The sequence below is a fragment of the Littorina saxatilis genome, linkage group LG13 (genome assembly GCF_037325665.1).
Source record: "Littorina saxatilis isolate snail1 linkage group LG13, US_GU_Lsax_2.0, whole genome shotgun sequence".
Lineage (NCBI taxonomy): Eukaryota > Metazoa > Mollusca > Gastropoda > Littorinimorpha > Littorinidae > Littorina > Littorina saxatilis.
This window is the reverse complement of record NC_090257.1, coordinates 29,949,145-29,962,999: the sequence shown is the minus strand read 5'-3', so window position 1 is coordinate 29,962,999 and position 13,855 is coordinate 29,949,145. Positions and strand designations below refer to the sequence as shown.

General features: G+C 40.2%; 1 long non-coding RNA gene across 1 annotated transcript; it reads left to right on the top strand.

The window, feature by feature from the left end:
* Positions 1-2,469: 2,469 nt before the first annotated feature.
* On the top strand, positions 2,470-4,883 carry LOC138946015 (uncharacterized). Its single transcript, XR_011449166.1, has 2 exons — positions 2,470-3,355; positions 3,739-4,883. It is a non-coding gene; the product is annotated as an uncharacterized lncRNA (long non-coding RNA).
* Positions 4,884-13,855: the final 8,972 nt, after the last annotated feature.

The following is a 13,855-nucleotide window of genomic DNA, read 5'->3' as shown; positions in this document are numbered from 1 at the left end:
ATCGTTGTATTGTACCATGTTTGATATAATAAAACATTGTTTAAACCAATGAACTTGGACGCTCTCGTTTAGACAGTCTTCATCTTGGTTTGTTATTCAATCTTTCACGCAACTCAGGCCGTTTTAATAAATACGAAATAGTACCTTCGTTTCTCTCAGACTTTGTTGTTATTCATGATTGAGATTACGTAGCTTCTCACCTAACTCAATCAGTCAATATGAAGCTTATATAGCGCGTATTCCGTGGGTACAGTTCTAAGCGCTTGTCGAAGAGTTGTCAACACAGGACTAACAACGAAACTAACATCTACAGACGGACACGAACCCTATCACACACTAACAAACCCTGATAAACATACAACAAACAACTTTTTAACAACAATGTACACATCAATAGCTAGGTCCAAACAGAATAATATTAAACACAAAGAAAACACCTCTCACAGAGCACAGCATAAGAATGTCTTTTGGGGCACAACACATCACGTCGAACATGAAAGTCGCAGCCAGCTACGGGAAGAACTGAGTCTTCAACCTACTCTTGAACGCGTCAAGAGAGGGGCTCTGGCGAAGCTCAAGCGGCAGGGAGTTCCAGACGGATGGGCCCGCGGAGGGAAATGCACGCTGACCAGCAGATGCGAGTTTCGAGCGAGGGATGTGAAGGCGGAGTGGGTCAGCAGCAGAACGAAGGGGACGGTCGGGGGGCTGGGTGTACAGGTCCAGGGAGGATTGAAGGTACTCGGGAGCAGAGTCGTTGAGACACTTGTAGACCAGAGTGGACAGTTTGTAGGAGATTCGGGTGTTGACAGGGAGCCAGTGCAAGGAGCGAAGTAGGGCGGGTGATGTGGTCTCGCTTCGTCTTCCTCAACGTCAGCCTGGCAGCAGCGCTCTGGACTCGTTGTAGACCATGAATGGATGAGGCAGGGAGGCCAGCCAGAAGGGAGTTGCAGTAGTCCAGACGACTGAAGATGAGGGAGACAACCAGCTTGCCACAGGCGTCTTGGGTGAGGTAGCGACGGATGGAGGCGATGCGTCGTAGGTGGAAAAAGCAGGTCTTGATGATGAAGGAGATGTCAGCTACTTAATTTTCCTAGTCAGTTTCATAACTCTACAAGCATGCAACATACAACTGAGAGAAGACAGTAGTTAACTCCTGGGACTAAAAGGGTCACTTCATGTACTTTTTGACGTGTGACATTTTGTGACGCGCTGTTGTTAAAGGCACAGTAAGCCTCCCGTAAACCATCACAGATACTGTTAGGCGTTTACACACAGTACAAACACCCTTTCATTTAAACATTCACCGCTTGAGAACATCCTAGGTGCCCTCCGCAAAGAGCGAGCAATTTTCAAAGAATTTATTTTTGCGTGGTTTATCTTACCCCTGAGCCATCGTGAACCCGTGTGATCCAGTTTCCCTTTTTCACAATGTTGTCGTCAGTTTGTAATTCGCTGTGAGCTTATCTGCAATAGCACGTTATTATGTACCTCTGACTATATGCACGAAACAAACGGCTGTGGTTCACAAGAACTCTAGGGATGGCTTTTGATCGTTCAGAGGAACTGGCGAAACCGTCGTCTGCTAAGAGAACCACGACCTTGTGTGACCCTGCTTCCGGGCTATCTTTTTTCAAACTTTCAAAACTTCGAATTGTACTGATCTTGTCTTGATGAAAAAAGAATTCTTTTGTGATTTAAGAATGTTTGTGTAACAAGCTGTCAATTTATTATTTAGATTTAGAGATGCTGGCGGCTCAAAACTGTATGGTTCAGCAGCTGAAGTTGCTTCTGTCATTGTCTCTGGATGTGACGTCATCGGAATTTGACCCAGATTTCACCTCTTCCGTAGTCTCGCGGACCGTTCGAGATACAATGGCCGCCAGATCGGAACACGAAAACGCTTCGCTTCAGCCACGAAATTCGTCGGATTATGGCCCAAAACGATTCCGAAATAAACTAAACACTGTGAGGGAAGGTGAGAAAACAATTTCCTACGGCATGCATATGTCTGGTTAACCTAAGTCACGCCAAAACGCAAATGAACGCGTTTTGACACCAAAAACAGCCTGTTATGTATGGCATTCCGTTTGTCAAATAATTATTTGGATACTTTTTCATGTTTTTTTCACCAGTTTTAGCTAAATAATCATTATTTAGAAGCTCATGTGCTAAATAAGTAATTGTTTATAAACAATGTAAAACAATTCTAAATAATTTTTTGTTTACGTAAACCATTCATTATTTACCTAAACAATTCATTGTTTACGTAAATAATTCATTGTTTACGTAAATAATGATTTATTTACGTAAACAATATATTATTTAGACTTATATTACATTGTTTATAAACAATCAGCAATGTTTCTAAATAAATCATTATTTACGTAAACAATGAATTATTTACGTAAACAATTCATTGTTTACGTAAATAATGATTTATTTACGTAAACAATATATTATTTAGACTTATAATACATTGTTTATAAACAATCAGCAATGTTTCTAAATAAATCATTATTTACGTAAACAATGAATTATTTACGTAAACAATTCATTGTTTACGTAAACAATGAATTGTTTAGCCAACACATTTTCCATTATTTAGGGGTTTCTAGGATTCGCTTCTGAACTAAGTTTTATGTCTTTCAGTGATTACTATAATTGAATACAAGGTCTCTCCACACACTCTTATCTTAAAATAGCTGTTGTTTGGATATTATTTTGTTTATTTTACAAGCCGAGTACGAAAATAACTGATCTCAAACACAGTCAAAGGTCAAGGTCAATTAAGGGTTTTCTCTGCCGGGAGTGTTTAGTGTTTGCATTTTCTTGCTTGAAGTTGTTGAAACACAGTATTTTCCCCTTGTGTTCTCTGTTCTGTTTATGTCCCAACAACATGCCTGTCTTTCCATTTCTCTTCCTTTCATCGTTTCATTTCAAAGAGAAAAGTAAAAACAGCTGTGAACCGTTGAAAAACGGGAAACTGCCTCCTGGAGTGACTTCCCTTGCCTTGAAAGCAAGATGGAGAAACAGCGACAGGGCAAGAAGCGAACATATTCTGAGCGATTGTTACCAGAGGAGAGGCGGCGATACCATCAGAAGATTTTGGAGAGTGACGGGAATGATCCGTATGACATTCCAACCAGGTGCTGGTCAGCAAATCCGGACGATCTGCCAGAGCTGAGTTACATCAACATCGTAAATTATTTTGTGCTTGGCAAGAAGAGTCATAGAGTGCATGTTGCTGAAAGCTTACAAACGTTTGGATTCCTACCGACTTTTTGTCTCTGGCTGGGTGAGGGATGTCAAGCGCTACAGCCCTGATGGCTGTCAGAACTCTGTAATTTCTGCAAAGGTAAGAATGTGCTTTCAGTTTATAAATATAATAATGAATGAACGTGAGTGTTCTCTGTCTTGTGTTGCAGATTTCACTTGTAAGTTGCAGTTCAGGATATTGTGTTGAGGCTTTGTCTTTGATATATTCTTCGCTTCAGTTTGTATTCTGGACTACGACAAAAGCTGTAGATAGTCTTGAATATATTTATAGTTTGAAATAGCTTGCAAAATATTATATTTAAATTATAATGAGCTTCATGTTCATATTCAGTTAAAAATCTGTTGTTTACTTTTCATTGTTAATGTTGTAAAGCACATTGACATTATGTGCGTCTTAGAGTTATATTCATTCGATTGACCTAGCTGAATGCTGATTTGTGCGATCTTCAATTTATGTTTCAGGTTCTTCATTCACAACGCCTTAATGAACCAGCACTTTCTCCTTGGACCATCGCCACTTCTGATGGCAACATACTGTCAGCACACTGTACCTTCATGGCCAGAGTTGGAGAAACCTGCATGGCCGGAGTTGGAGAAACCTGCACACACGTCCCTTCACCTTCAAAGAGTCAGCTGTTGAGTGTGCTGTGGCAGACCGCCATTTCTGTTTGGAATCTAACAGTGAGGGGATGCTTTGTCTGCGCAAAGACCACCAATACTTTAGTCGAGTACAGTGCCAGATTGTTATCACCAGTTCCTCCTACTGCGATTTCATGGTGTGGACTACTGTGGATAAAGTTATTGTCTGAGTATTGCCTGACTGTGATTTTTGGGCAATGTGTGTGGAGAAAGCTTTGAAAGTGTTCAGACTCGCAGTTTTTCCAGAGCTAGTTGGAAACTGGCTGGACAGAGAAGCTGAGCCTCTACAAGCAGTGGATGTGAACCAGGAGCAGCTGCAAACACAAGCCGTGAAACGCAGCAAGAAACAGTGACAATGCCAGACTCGCTTGCTCATGTGTGTGGGAAAACAAACATCATGTATGACTGTACACACATAAAGTGGCCAGTAGTAAAGTTGTAAAGAGGGAGAGAAAAGAGGGCATTTAATGTTTTAAATCACAGTTCACACTCACAGAGAAGTCATTAATTGTTCCATTCTTGTTTCATTTTATTCTTAAAGTAAAATCATGCACAGATGTAGGCATACATTTTGTTTAGGATCACCGACCACACTACAAAATCAAGTGCTACAAGATAAATTATGATGCATACAGGACATTATTTTGTGATTGTTTTACATCCACTGCTGTAAATAACAAAGAATCATGAGCAGTTTGATTATCAACTTATTCAGCCAGGTATATTGTTCATTCTCCTTGTTCAATGTTTCCAGTGACACGGATTGACTGCTTGATTTAGGGAACAAATAAAAGTGTGTGGTCCAGCGTAGTTCTGCATCAGTACAGTCAAGTAATACAGTGTTTAAATTGGCAGTGGAACTGAAAGTTAGTTTCTATTATCAACTAGTTCTGTTTTGATGACAACAAAATTGAACACACTTATTTCTGCAAAAAAACGCACAGGTCTATTTATCATAATGAATAGTTGATGACTCACATGCCCACAGTATGTTATTTCAATTTTGAACATTTAGTGAAAGTGTTCTTCCATTCACTTTGGCTTCATACCTGCAATACTGGTAGTGGTATGTTCAGTGTTGCTTGAAGTTGCATGTTATTGGTAGTTTAAATGTGTGCTCGCATTTCAAGTGTAGGCCATTTAATTTTGCAATGCTCCTCATCTTGTTTCCTGTGTAGAGCTATTTTGAGGTTAATCAGCATAATTCAACCTTTGTCAGTTGTGTCAATACATGTCACATTTATGCAAAATGATTTCAAAGTGTATGTTAATGGTGTGTGTGTGTGTGTGATAGAAAGAGTGAAATCTGCTCTTGAAATGGAAGGAAATAGCAGCAGGTCAGATCATATATACACATGATACATGTATGTGTATTCAAATTCAAGATTCCATCCAGTGAAAACATAACAGAAAAACTGTTGCTACTGCTCATGTGAGACACCTGCATCAGAATCAGATACAATACACCACAGTTCAATAAAACACATTCTTTAAACAATGCCTTTATCTTCAAATTCAAGATTCCGTCCAGTGAAAACATAATAACAGAAAGACTATTGCTACTGCTCATGGGAGACATCAGAATCAGATACAAGACACCACAGTAAGTTTAATTAACATATTCTTTAGTCTAAACAATGCCTTCAGTTTGAACACTAGGCTGTGCAAACATTGACAAGCCCAGATGATACAGTGACTATTTTGTCCAGTGTTACCACTTCTTCCTCTTCCCTTGCAAACAAAAGATCAGTCAGAATATCAGAGTTCAAAATTGTGTACTTTCCCCAAAGAATACCGATAACTCGCTCAACATAAATTCTCAGATTAGCTAGTTTGCGTGTTGACTATCTCATAAGCTGTAAGCTGACTCTTCCCTCTTGTAAAGGCAGGGATTTTCACTTGTGCACCTCTCATAGCCACTAGTTCATTAATGTCAAATCCCCTGTCGGCCAAAATGACATCATTTTGTACAATATTGTCTAGATACCCACTATTTGCAGTGATGTGCTTGTCACTTGAAAGCCCACCCCACCCTTTAGAAATAAAAGAAATATGGCCTTGAGGTGTAATTGATATTAGGTATTTAATTTATGGTGCACAAAATTGGTATTACTATCGTTAACAGTTATACAGGGTTTTAAAACTATCGTTAACTGTTATACTATAGAGTTTCGAAACTATCGTTATCTGTTATATAGAGTTTCAAAACTATCGTTAACTGTTAAATAGAGTTTTGAAACTATCGTTAACTGTTATATAGAGTTTTGAAACTATCGTTATCTGTTATATAGAGTTTCAAAACTATCGTTAACTGTTAAATAGAGTTTCGAAACTATCGTTAACTGTTATTTAGAGTTATAATATATCAATAGCGCGTTTGTGCGCGCTATTGCTAAAACTATGAATAACAGATAACGAGGGTTTCGCAAAACGGCGGCATGGTGCGCGCAAGTGATATTACTATCGTTAACTGTCATATAGAGTTTCTAAAAATAGCGATGGCGTGGTCGGATGTTTTGATGCCGGCAAAATGGCTGCTGAACGTTTCGTTCGAGCAGCTCTAGACATGTCTCTGGTTCGAGCGAATTTGCACTAAATTACTACAACATGATTTAGTAGATCAGGGATCGCGTTTACGCACGATTTTTGCGTATGGCGCATTTTAAAAGTCGTTGACGCGGTTTTTTTGCCGCGCCGCGTAAGCCATACGCAAAAATATTGTAACTTTTTCTTGTCTTCACGCAGCGCTTTTACTCTGACTTAATAATCACCCGATCCTGAAACTGACTATAGGGCTCGAGAAGTGACGACACACATGAAATCTGCGCGTCAAAACTAAAGTCCGTTTCTTTTTGCATCGAAGTATCGCAAACGAACGTAACGAGGGTAGTACCAGATAATGTCTTGTCGGATAATGAAACAGACATTAGCTGCTCTCCCATCTCGCGCTTCCAAAAGGCGGAAAGTGTGTCTAGTCGTATTAGAGCGGGAAACAAACTCGCAAGGCCCGAAGGTTGGAGCCAGCAGGGGTGTTATTCGACAGGCGTGCGCGGAGTTCGACAGGAAAACTCGCCGTATTTAGGTAAGGAATGTCTTTAAGTCTTTCGTGCGTGTTTTGTTTGTGTCTGTATGTGTTTTTGTAGTACGCAAAAATATTGGTCCGTGACGCGTTTTTTTTGTTTCGTTGCGTATGACTTACGCGTTTTTTAAAAAGCTAGCGCGATCCCTGGTAGATCATATTCAACTAACTGTCGTCTGATAAGTCCATCATTTCGCTGCTTCGTTTAATCAAGTAATCAAATCTTCGTTACAGCTAGGACGCTTCCTGTTTTCACAGAAATATTGGTCAGTGTCAGCTTGACCCGTTCTAGCTACCACGCTGTGTGCGGGTCAGTTTGTACACATACGGCTGGCATGCATGCAGTGGGCAACGGTACACGATGCGAAAGCATGCAGTGTTTTCCAAAACGCGCCTTGGGGGATGTCACTCGGGAAACACGTTGTTTTGTGTTTGTTTTGAAAAAAACCCACTGTTTTGTGTAGTGCGTCATGGTCTTTTCCGCGAATATTCAGTAGGCCTACCGTCTTCAAACCGCACACGTGGAAAACAGTACGGCCGAAAGTACAAATGATAAAGCTAATATTAAACAAACTCGACGGGCGCAGTGGCGTGGTGGTAAGACGTCGGCCTCCTAATCGGGAGGTCGTGAGTTCGAATCCAGGTCGCTGCCGCCTGGTGGGTTAAGAGTGGAGATTTTTCCGATCTCCCAGGTCAACTTATGTGCAGACCTGCTTGTGACTTAACCCCCTTCGTGTGTACACGCAAGCACGAGACCAAGTGCGCACGGAAAAGATCCTGTAATCCATGTCAGAGTTCGGTGGGTTATAGAAACACAAAAATACCCAGCATGCCTCCCCCGAAATCGGCGTATGGCTGCCTGAATGGCGGGGTAAAAAAACGGTCATACACGTAAAAATCCACTCGTGCTAAAAACATGAGTGAACGTGGGAGTCTAAGCCCATGAACGAAGAAGAAGAAGAAGAAGAAGAAACAAACTCAACAATGATTTGAGAAGACGACAACAGAAGAACGGTCACTAACTAAATAATGTTGTAGTTTTTTAAATTATGTTTCTAGTTAAAATGTACATTTCATAGCAAAAAGACAGTTTTGCAATGGCATTTCAGGGTTTTCCCATTTGGGAACGATACCAACGCGCTTTTGATAAAACTATCGTTAGCTGTTATATAGAGTTTCTGAAACTCTATATAACAGATAACGATAGTTTCGAAACTCTACATAACATTAACAGTTAACGATAGTAATATCAATTTGGCGCACCATATTAATTGTATTGTTGTGTTGTAGTTTGTGTGAGTGCACTAGCATCAACACTGGAGGGTCTCTCAATGAATATATTTCAAAACAGTCAATAATGGACACTACTCTGAAACTCTATATAACAGATAACGATAGTTTCGAAACTCTACTGTATAACAGTTAACGATAGTTTCAAAACCCTATATAACAGTTAACGATAGTAATATCAATTTGGCGCACCATATTACACTGGTGCAATTCTTTAACACATGTTCAGGCCTTGACATTAACTTTTCTGACAACTTGCCCTGTCGGGCAAGTACACATCAAAACTACTTGCCCCATTTTTTTTTTACTTGCCACAATAAACTAAATAGAGAATGAGATATAAAACAATAAAACGGAGTAACGCAAACAGTAACACACTGACTCCGTAAGCCAAGATGAGAGGAATTTCCGGTCACGACAGGCCTCGAATGCCTTCTGGGATTTTCATTTCGAACCATCGTCTGTGTCATCTACACCGCGCTTTGAAGTTGTTAAAAAGGAAAACATCGACGACTGTGAAGCCATTTTGAACTGTGCTTCTCAGTTTTCAGATAGCTCTTCATTGATTGGCTCTTAGCCGTGACCTAAACCAATGAGAAGCCGCGTTAGATTAAAGAAATGTCACCAAATCGGAAATTCCTGAATGGGGTGAATACATGAACGAAAGCATTTCCGGTTAGCAGAAGCGATCGATAACATTGGGAGAAACATTGGAAGAGTCTTGTTCTTCGGAACTTTGGTCCTTTGTACGCCAAGGTATTTGAATACATTTTAATTTTCACTGACATATTGTCACTTGCCCCGTCGGGCAGCTGGTCATAAGGTTTACTTGCCCGACAGGTTCAAACGCTTGCCCCGGGCTGTCGGGCATTCGTTATTGTCGAGCCCTGATGTTACATTGCCACTGGTGAATTAACAATAACAGAGAGAAAAATAACAAAAAACGGTCATATAGGTTTTCGCAGCCATGGGAGGTAATCGGAACCGACCAAACAGACTGAGCCAGTAGCGCGACATATGTTGTGACAACCAGGTGACATGACAACCAGGTGACAGTATACGTAAAGTAGCGCGACATATGTCGCGACAACCAGCCTAAGGGTTAATTGTATTGTTGTGCTTGTAGTTTGACCAGGTGAGTGCACTAGGCTACTACTACTAGCGCTATAGCATCAACACTGGAGGGTCTCTCAATGAATATATTTCAAAACAGTCAATAATGGACACTACTCTGTTCCATGGATAGGGAAGGAACTGTGGCGGTATACTTGTCTTTATACTTTGCCTGTCTGACCAGAAAACAAGTGGCTGCAGTCTGTGGTAGTGGTACATGATATGCACAGTCTCGTGAAAAACTTTGCTGGCAGATGTTCTTGACACAGAAAAGATGTATGCCAGGTGTTGCAGAGGTGTGTTAAGGCGTATATGCATGAATGAGAGCTTGAAACTGTGTCAGTGCTCTGCGCGAGTGTGTTGGCAAATGTGGTGCAAGAAAATCGGGGATATAGCTCAGTTGGTAGCGTGCTGGATTTGTATTCAGTTGGCCGTTGTCAGCGTGAGTTCGATCCCAGGTTCGGCGGAAATTTATTTCAGAGTCAACTTTGTGTGCAGACTCTCTTCGGTGTCCGAACCCCCCCCCCTCGAACCCCCCCCCCCCGTGTACACTACATTGGGTGTGCACGTTAAAGATCCCACGATTGACAAAAGGGTCTTTCCTGGCAAAATTGCTTAGGCACATTTAATAATTGTCTACCTATACCCGTGTGACTTGGAATAATAGGCCGTGAAAGGTAAATATGCGCCGAAATGGCTGCAATCTACTGGCCGTATAAAATTTCATCTCACACGGCATCACTGCAGAGCGCCTAGAACTGTACCCACGGAATATGCGCGATATAAGCCTCATTGATTGATTGATAATCAAATAATGTAACAAGTGTGAAGAAATTAGAAATCCCAGTAAAATATCGTACAGTATCGTCATTGTCCCTCAAAGATTCAAGTGTCATTTTTTTCTTGGCAAGTTCGTCTTTAAGTTCCCGAGTTTCTAGCACCAGCCTGTTAAGTTCATCCCGTAGCTGCTTTTCTTCATCTTTAGAAATCCAGGCAAAATTGTCATAGGTTTCAGTCTGGCAATAAGTACCGCCACAGTCACCTCTCTCGGGAAGAGGAGCAGCCAGTTCTGCTGTATCGGAAGTACCTTCACCGTCGCCATCACCAGCATCCTCTGCTAAATTAGGGTGAGAAGGAGTTGACTCACTCCCCACAAGCTTCTTCCTCTCCTTCAGTCCTTGAGTCTCTGGTACTGTCCTTGTTGGCTGTCAGGCTGTGTCCCTGCACCATACCCAAGTTTCAAAGTAGGTGTCCAGCTCGGACTGTTTACTTCCCACAGATGGTTGCCCTGCAGAAAAAATCAAAGGCAAATATATTGTAAATTATGGATTGGGAGTTATTTTAAAAATAAGTCCCCCAAACAAAATGAATGAGTAAATCTCGACACAGATCTACCCTTTAAAACTGAACTATGAAGTTGTATCAACAATGACCATTTAGTGTTCAAATAAATTCTGATTATCAAATCCAAGTATTTCACACATATATTTATGGCATTCTCACAAGTCATGGTTTTGGGCAACCATGATAAGTTGTTACACTGAGAGTAAACTTGTGTAAGACTGACTCACTCAGTCATAGACTGCACTCGGTGCAGGACTGACCGACTGTCCGCACACTACCATCACAACACAGTTTGCATAAAACACAGACTAACCAAGGCAGGTGAACAAAAGCATGAGTACTTACCATTGACAAAATGATCAGAGCACACGTAATAGATCTCCTAGCTGTTGAAATTCTTCAGCTGAAGCTGTGCCAACCATTCTCGCCGGCGTCGTGCAGTCAAATCCCTTGTCTCTTTGCCCTTTCCGTTGACAACCAATGGAACAGAAAAGAATCTTCTGTCCCTATCTCTATCTTGTCTGTTATGGCAATGTTTAACACTACAACTAGAGACCATGTCGATAAATGCGGGAGATTCAGAGTGCAGATTTCGCGTGTTGCCTTCTCGCGAGTTCCGCCGGAATGCATGGGGCAAGGCCGGACAACTCTGCACACGACTGTGTGACGTTCATCGCGTCAGAGCTCATACCAAGTTGTGGTGTGTTGTGTAACCTACAGATAACAAAAAGTTTAATCATGCAGTAAGAGAAATGGAAAGAGACAGTTTTTGTTGAGACAGAACAGAACACTTAGGACGGAAAACTTTTTTTCAACAACTTCCAGGGAGAGAATGCAAACACTAAACACTCCCGGTCATGACCTTCACCTTTTGTTTGTTTTCGCATTCAGTTCTTTTCGTACGGCAATTTCAGCTTGTAAAATAAACAAATTTACGAACATTTTCTGATAAATAATGTTTGGAGATACCTTGTATTGAATTATAGTATATACACAAAGAAAAAAAATGAAGCTTAGAAGTCAATTCTTGATTCCCCTAAATAATGAAAACTGCTTTCCCTAAACAATGAATTGTTTACGTAAATAATTCATTGTTTACGTAAATAATGATTTATTTAGAAACATTGCTCATTGTTTATAAACAATGTAATATAAGTCTAAATAATATATTGTTTACGTAAATAAATCATTATTTACGTAAACAATGAATTATTTACGTAAATAATTCATTGTTTACGTAAATAATGATTTATTTAGAAACATTGCTGATTGTTTATAAACAATGTAATATAAGTCTAAATAATATATTGTTTACGTAAATAAATCATTATTTACGTAAACAATGAATTATTTACGTAAACAATGAATTGTTTAGGTAAATAATGAATGGTTTACGTAAACAAAAAATTATTTAGAATTGTTTTACATTGTTTATAAACAATTACTTATTTAGCACATGAGCTTCTAAATAATGATTATTTAGCTAAAACTGGTGAAAAAAACATGAAAAAGTATTCAAATAATTATTTGACAAACGGAATGCCATAGTTATGGTCCTTTAAGACCAGAAATGTTGAAAAATGTTGACAACCATTTGCAGCGTTGCCTGTTTCGTAAACTGGTTTCATGCAAAGTCCAAAGTGTAATTAGGAAAATGGCATGGTTTATTGTCAAGGCATTTGAGTTGCGTGGACAATCTTGTGAAAGCTGTCGTTGAGAAAATAGATTCCTTAATCAATGTTTTGATGTATGCATAATCAAGTATTAATTGTAAGTTAAAATGTTTTATATGTGGAACATGATTGCTGTGAAGATGTAATGAGAAGCAATAGTGCGTGTGGGTATAGCTACAGTGAATGAGCGAGTGAGTTGAGGAGCGAGCCGTGTGTATTGTGTGTGTGTATGTGTGTATGTGTGTATGTGTGTATGTGTGTGTGTATATATATATGTGTATGTGTGTATGTGTGTATGTGTGTGTGTGTGTGTGTGTGTATGTGTGTGTGTGTGTATGTGTATATGTGTGTATGTGTGTATGTGTGTATGTGTGTATGTGTGTGTGTGTGTATGTGTGTATGTGTGTGTGTGTATGTGTGTATGTGTGTCTGTGTGTATTTGTGTGTGTATGTGTGTATGTGTGTACCAGAGACGGTGTGAGGAAGGTGTATTGAAAAAGAGAATGTGAGGGATAGAGTCGGGGGAGGGAGAGAGGGAGTGAGAGAGGGAAGAGAGAGAGAGAGAGAGAGAGAGAGAGAGAGAGAGAGAGTATTATTTTTGCTAATATGTGTAAGTTTGTTGACAGGAGTAATGTATTATCTCCTGCGAATTATGTTTTCGTTGTTCTTGCCATATTATTGTTGCCATGTTCTTTGTAATCCCCATGAAATGGGCCGACGGCCTTTGTTCATTAAATCGTCAAATCAAATCATCAAATCAAATCAAATCTCTCTCTCTCTCTCTCTCTCTCTCTCTCTCTCTCTCTCTCTCTCTCTCTCTCTCTCTCTCTCTCTCTCTCTCTCTCTCTCTCTCTCTCTCTCTTCGAAATGTTCTCGTTTTATCTGTCTCGATTGTCTCTATCTCTCTATGTCACTCTTTGTTTCTCAGTTTCTGTCTCTGTTTTTCTGTCTGTTTGTCTTTCTGTCTGTCTGTCTGTCTGTCTGTCTGTCTGTCTGTTTTACCTGTATGTCTGTGTTCCCTGTATGTCTGTCGATCTGTCTCTGTCTGTCTCTATCTGTCTGTCTGTCTGTCTGTCTGTCTGTCTGTCTGTCTGTCTGTCTGTCTCTGTCTCTCTGTGTCTGTCTGTCTGTCTGTCTATCTATCTCTCTGTCTGTCTGTCTGTCTGTCTCTCTCTCTCTCTCTCTCTCTCTCTCTCTCTCTCTCTCTCTCTTTCCGTTCCTATATCACTCTTAGTTGTGTATACGCCTCTCTGTCTGTTTCTGGCTCTGCCTCTCTTTGTCCCATACGTCTGTCTCTGTCTTCTGTGTGTCTGGTTCTCTGTCACCATCTGACTGTCCTTTCAACACACCGAATTTTGCCGAATTTTGACACATTTCCAAAAAATATCATTAAATATCTGATGCACTTACATTAAATTGGTTTGCTTTTGTGAAATATTTG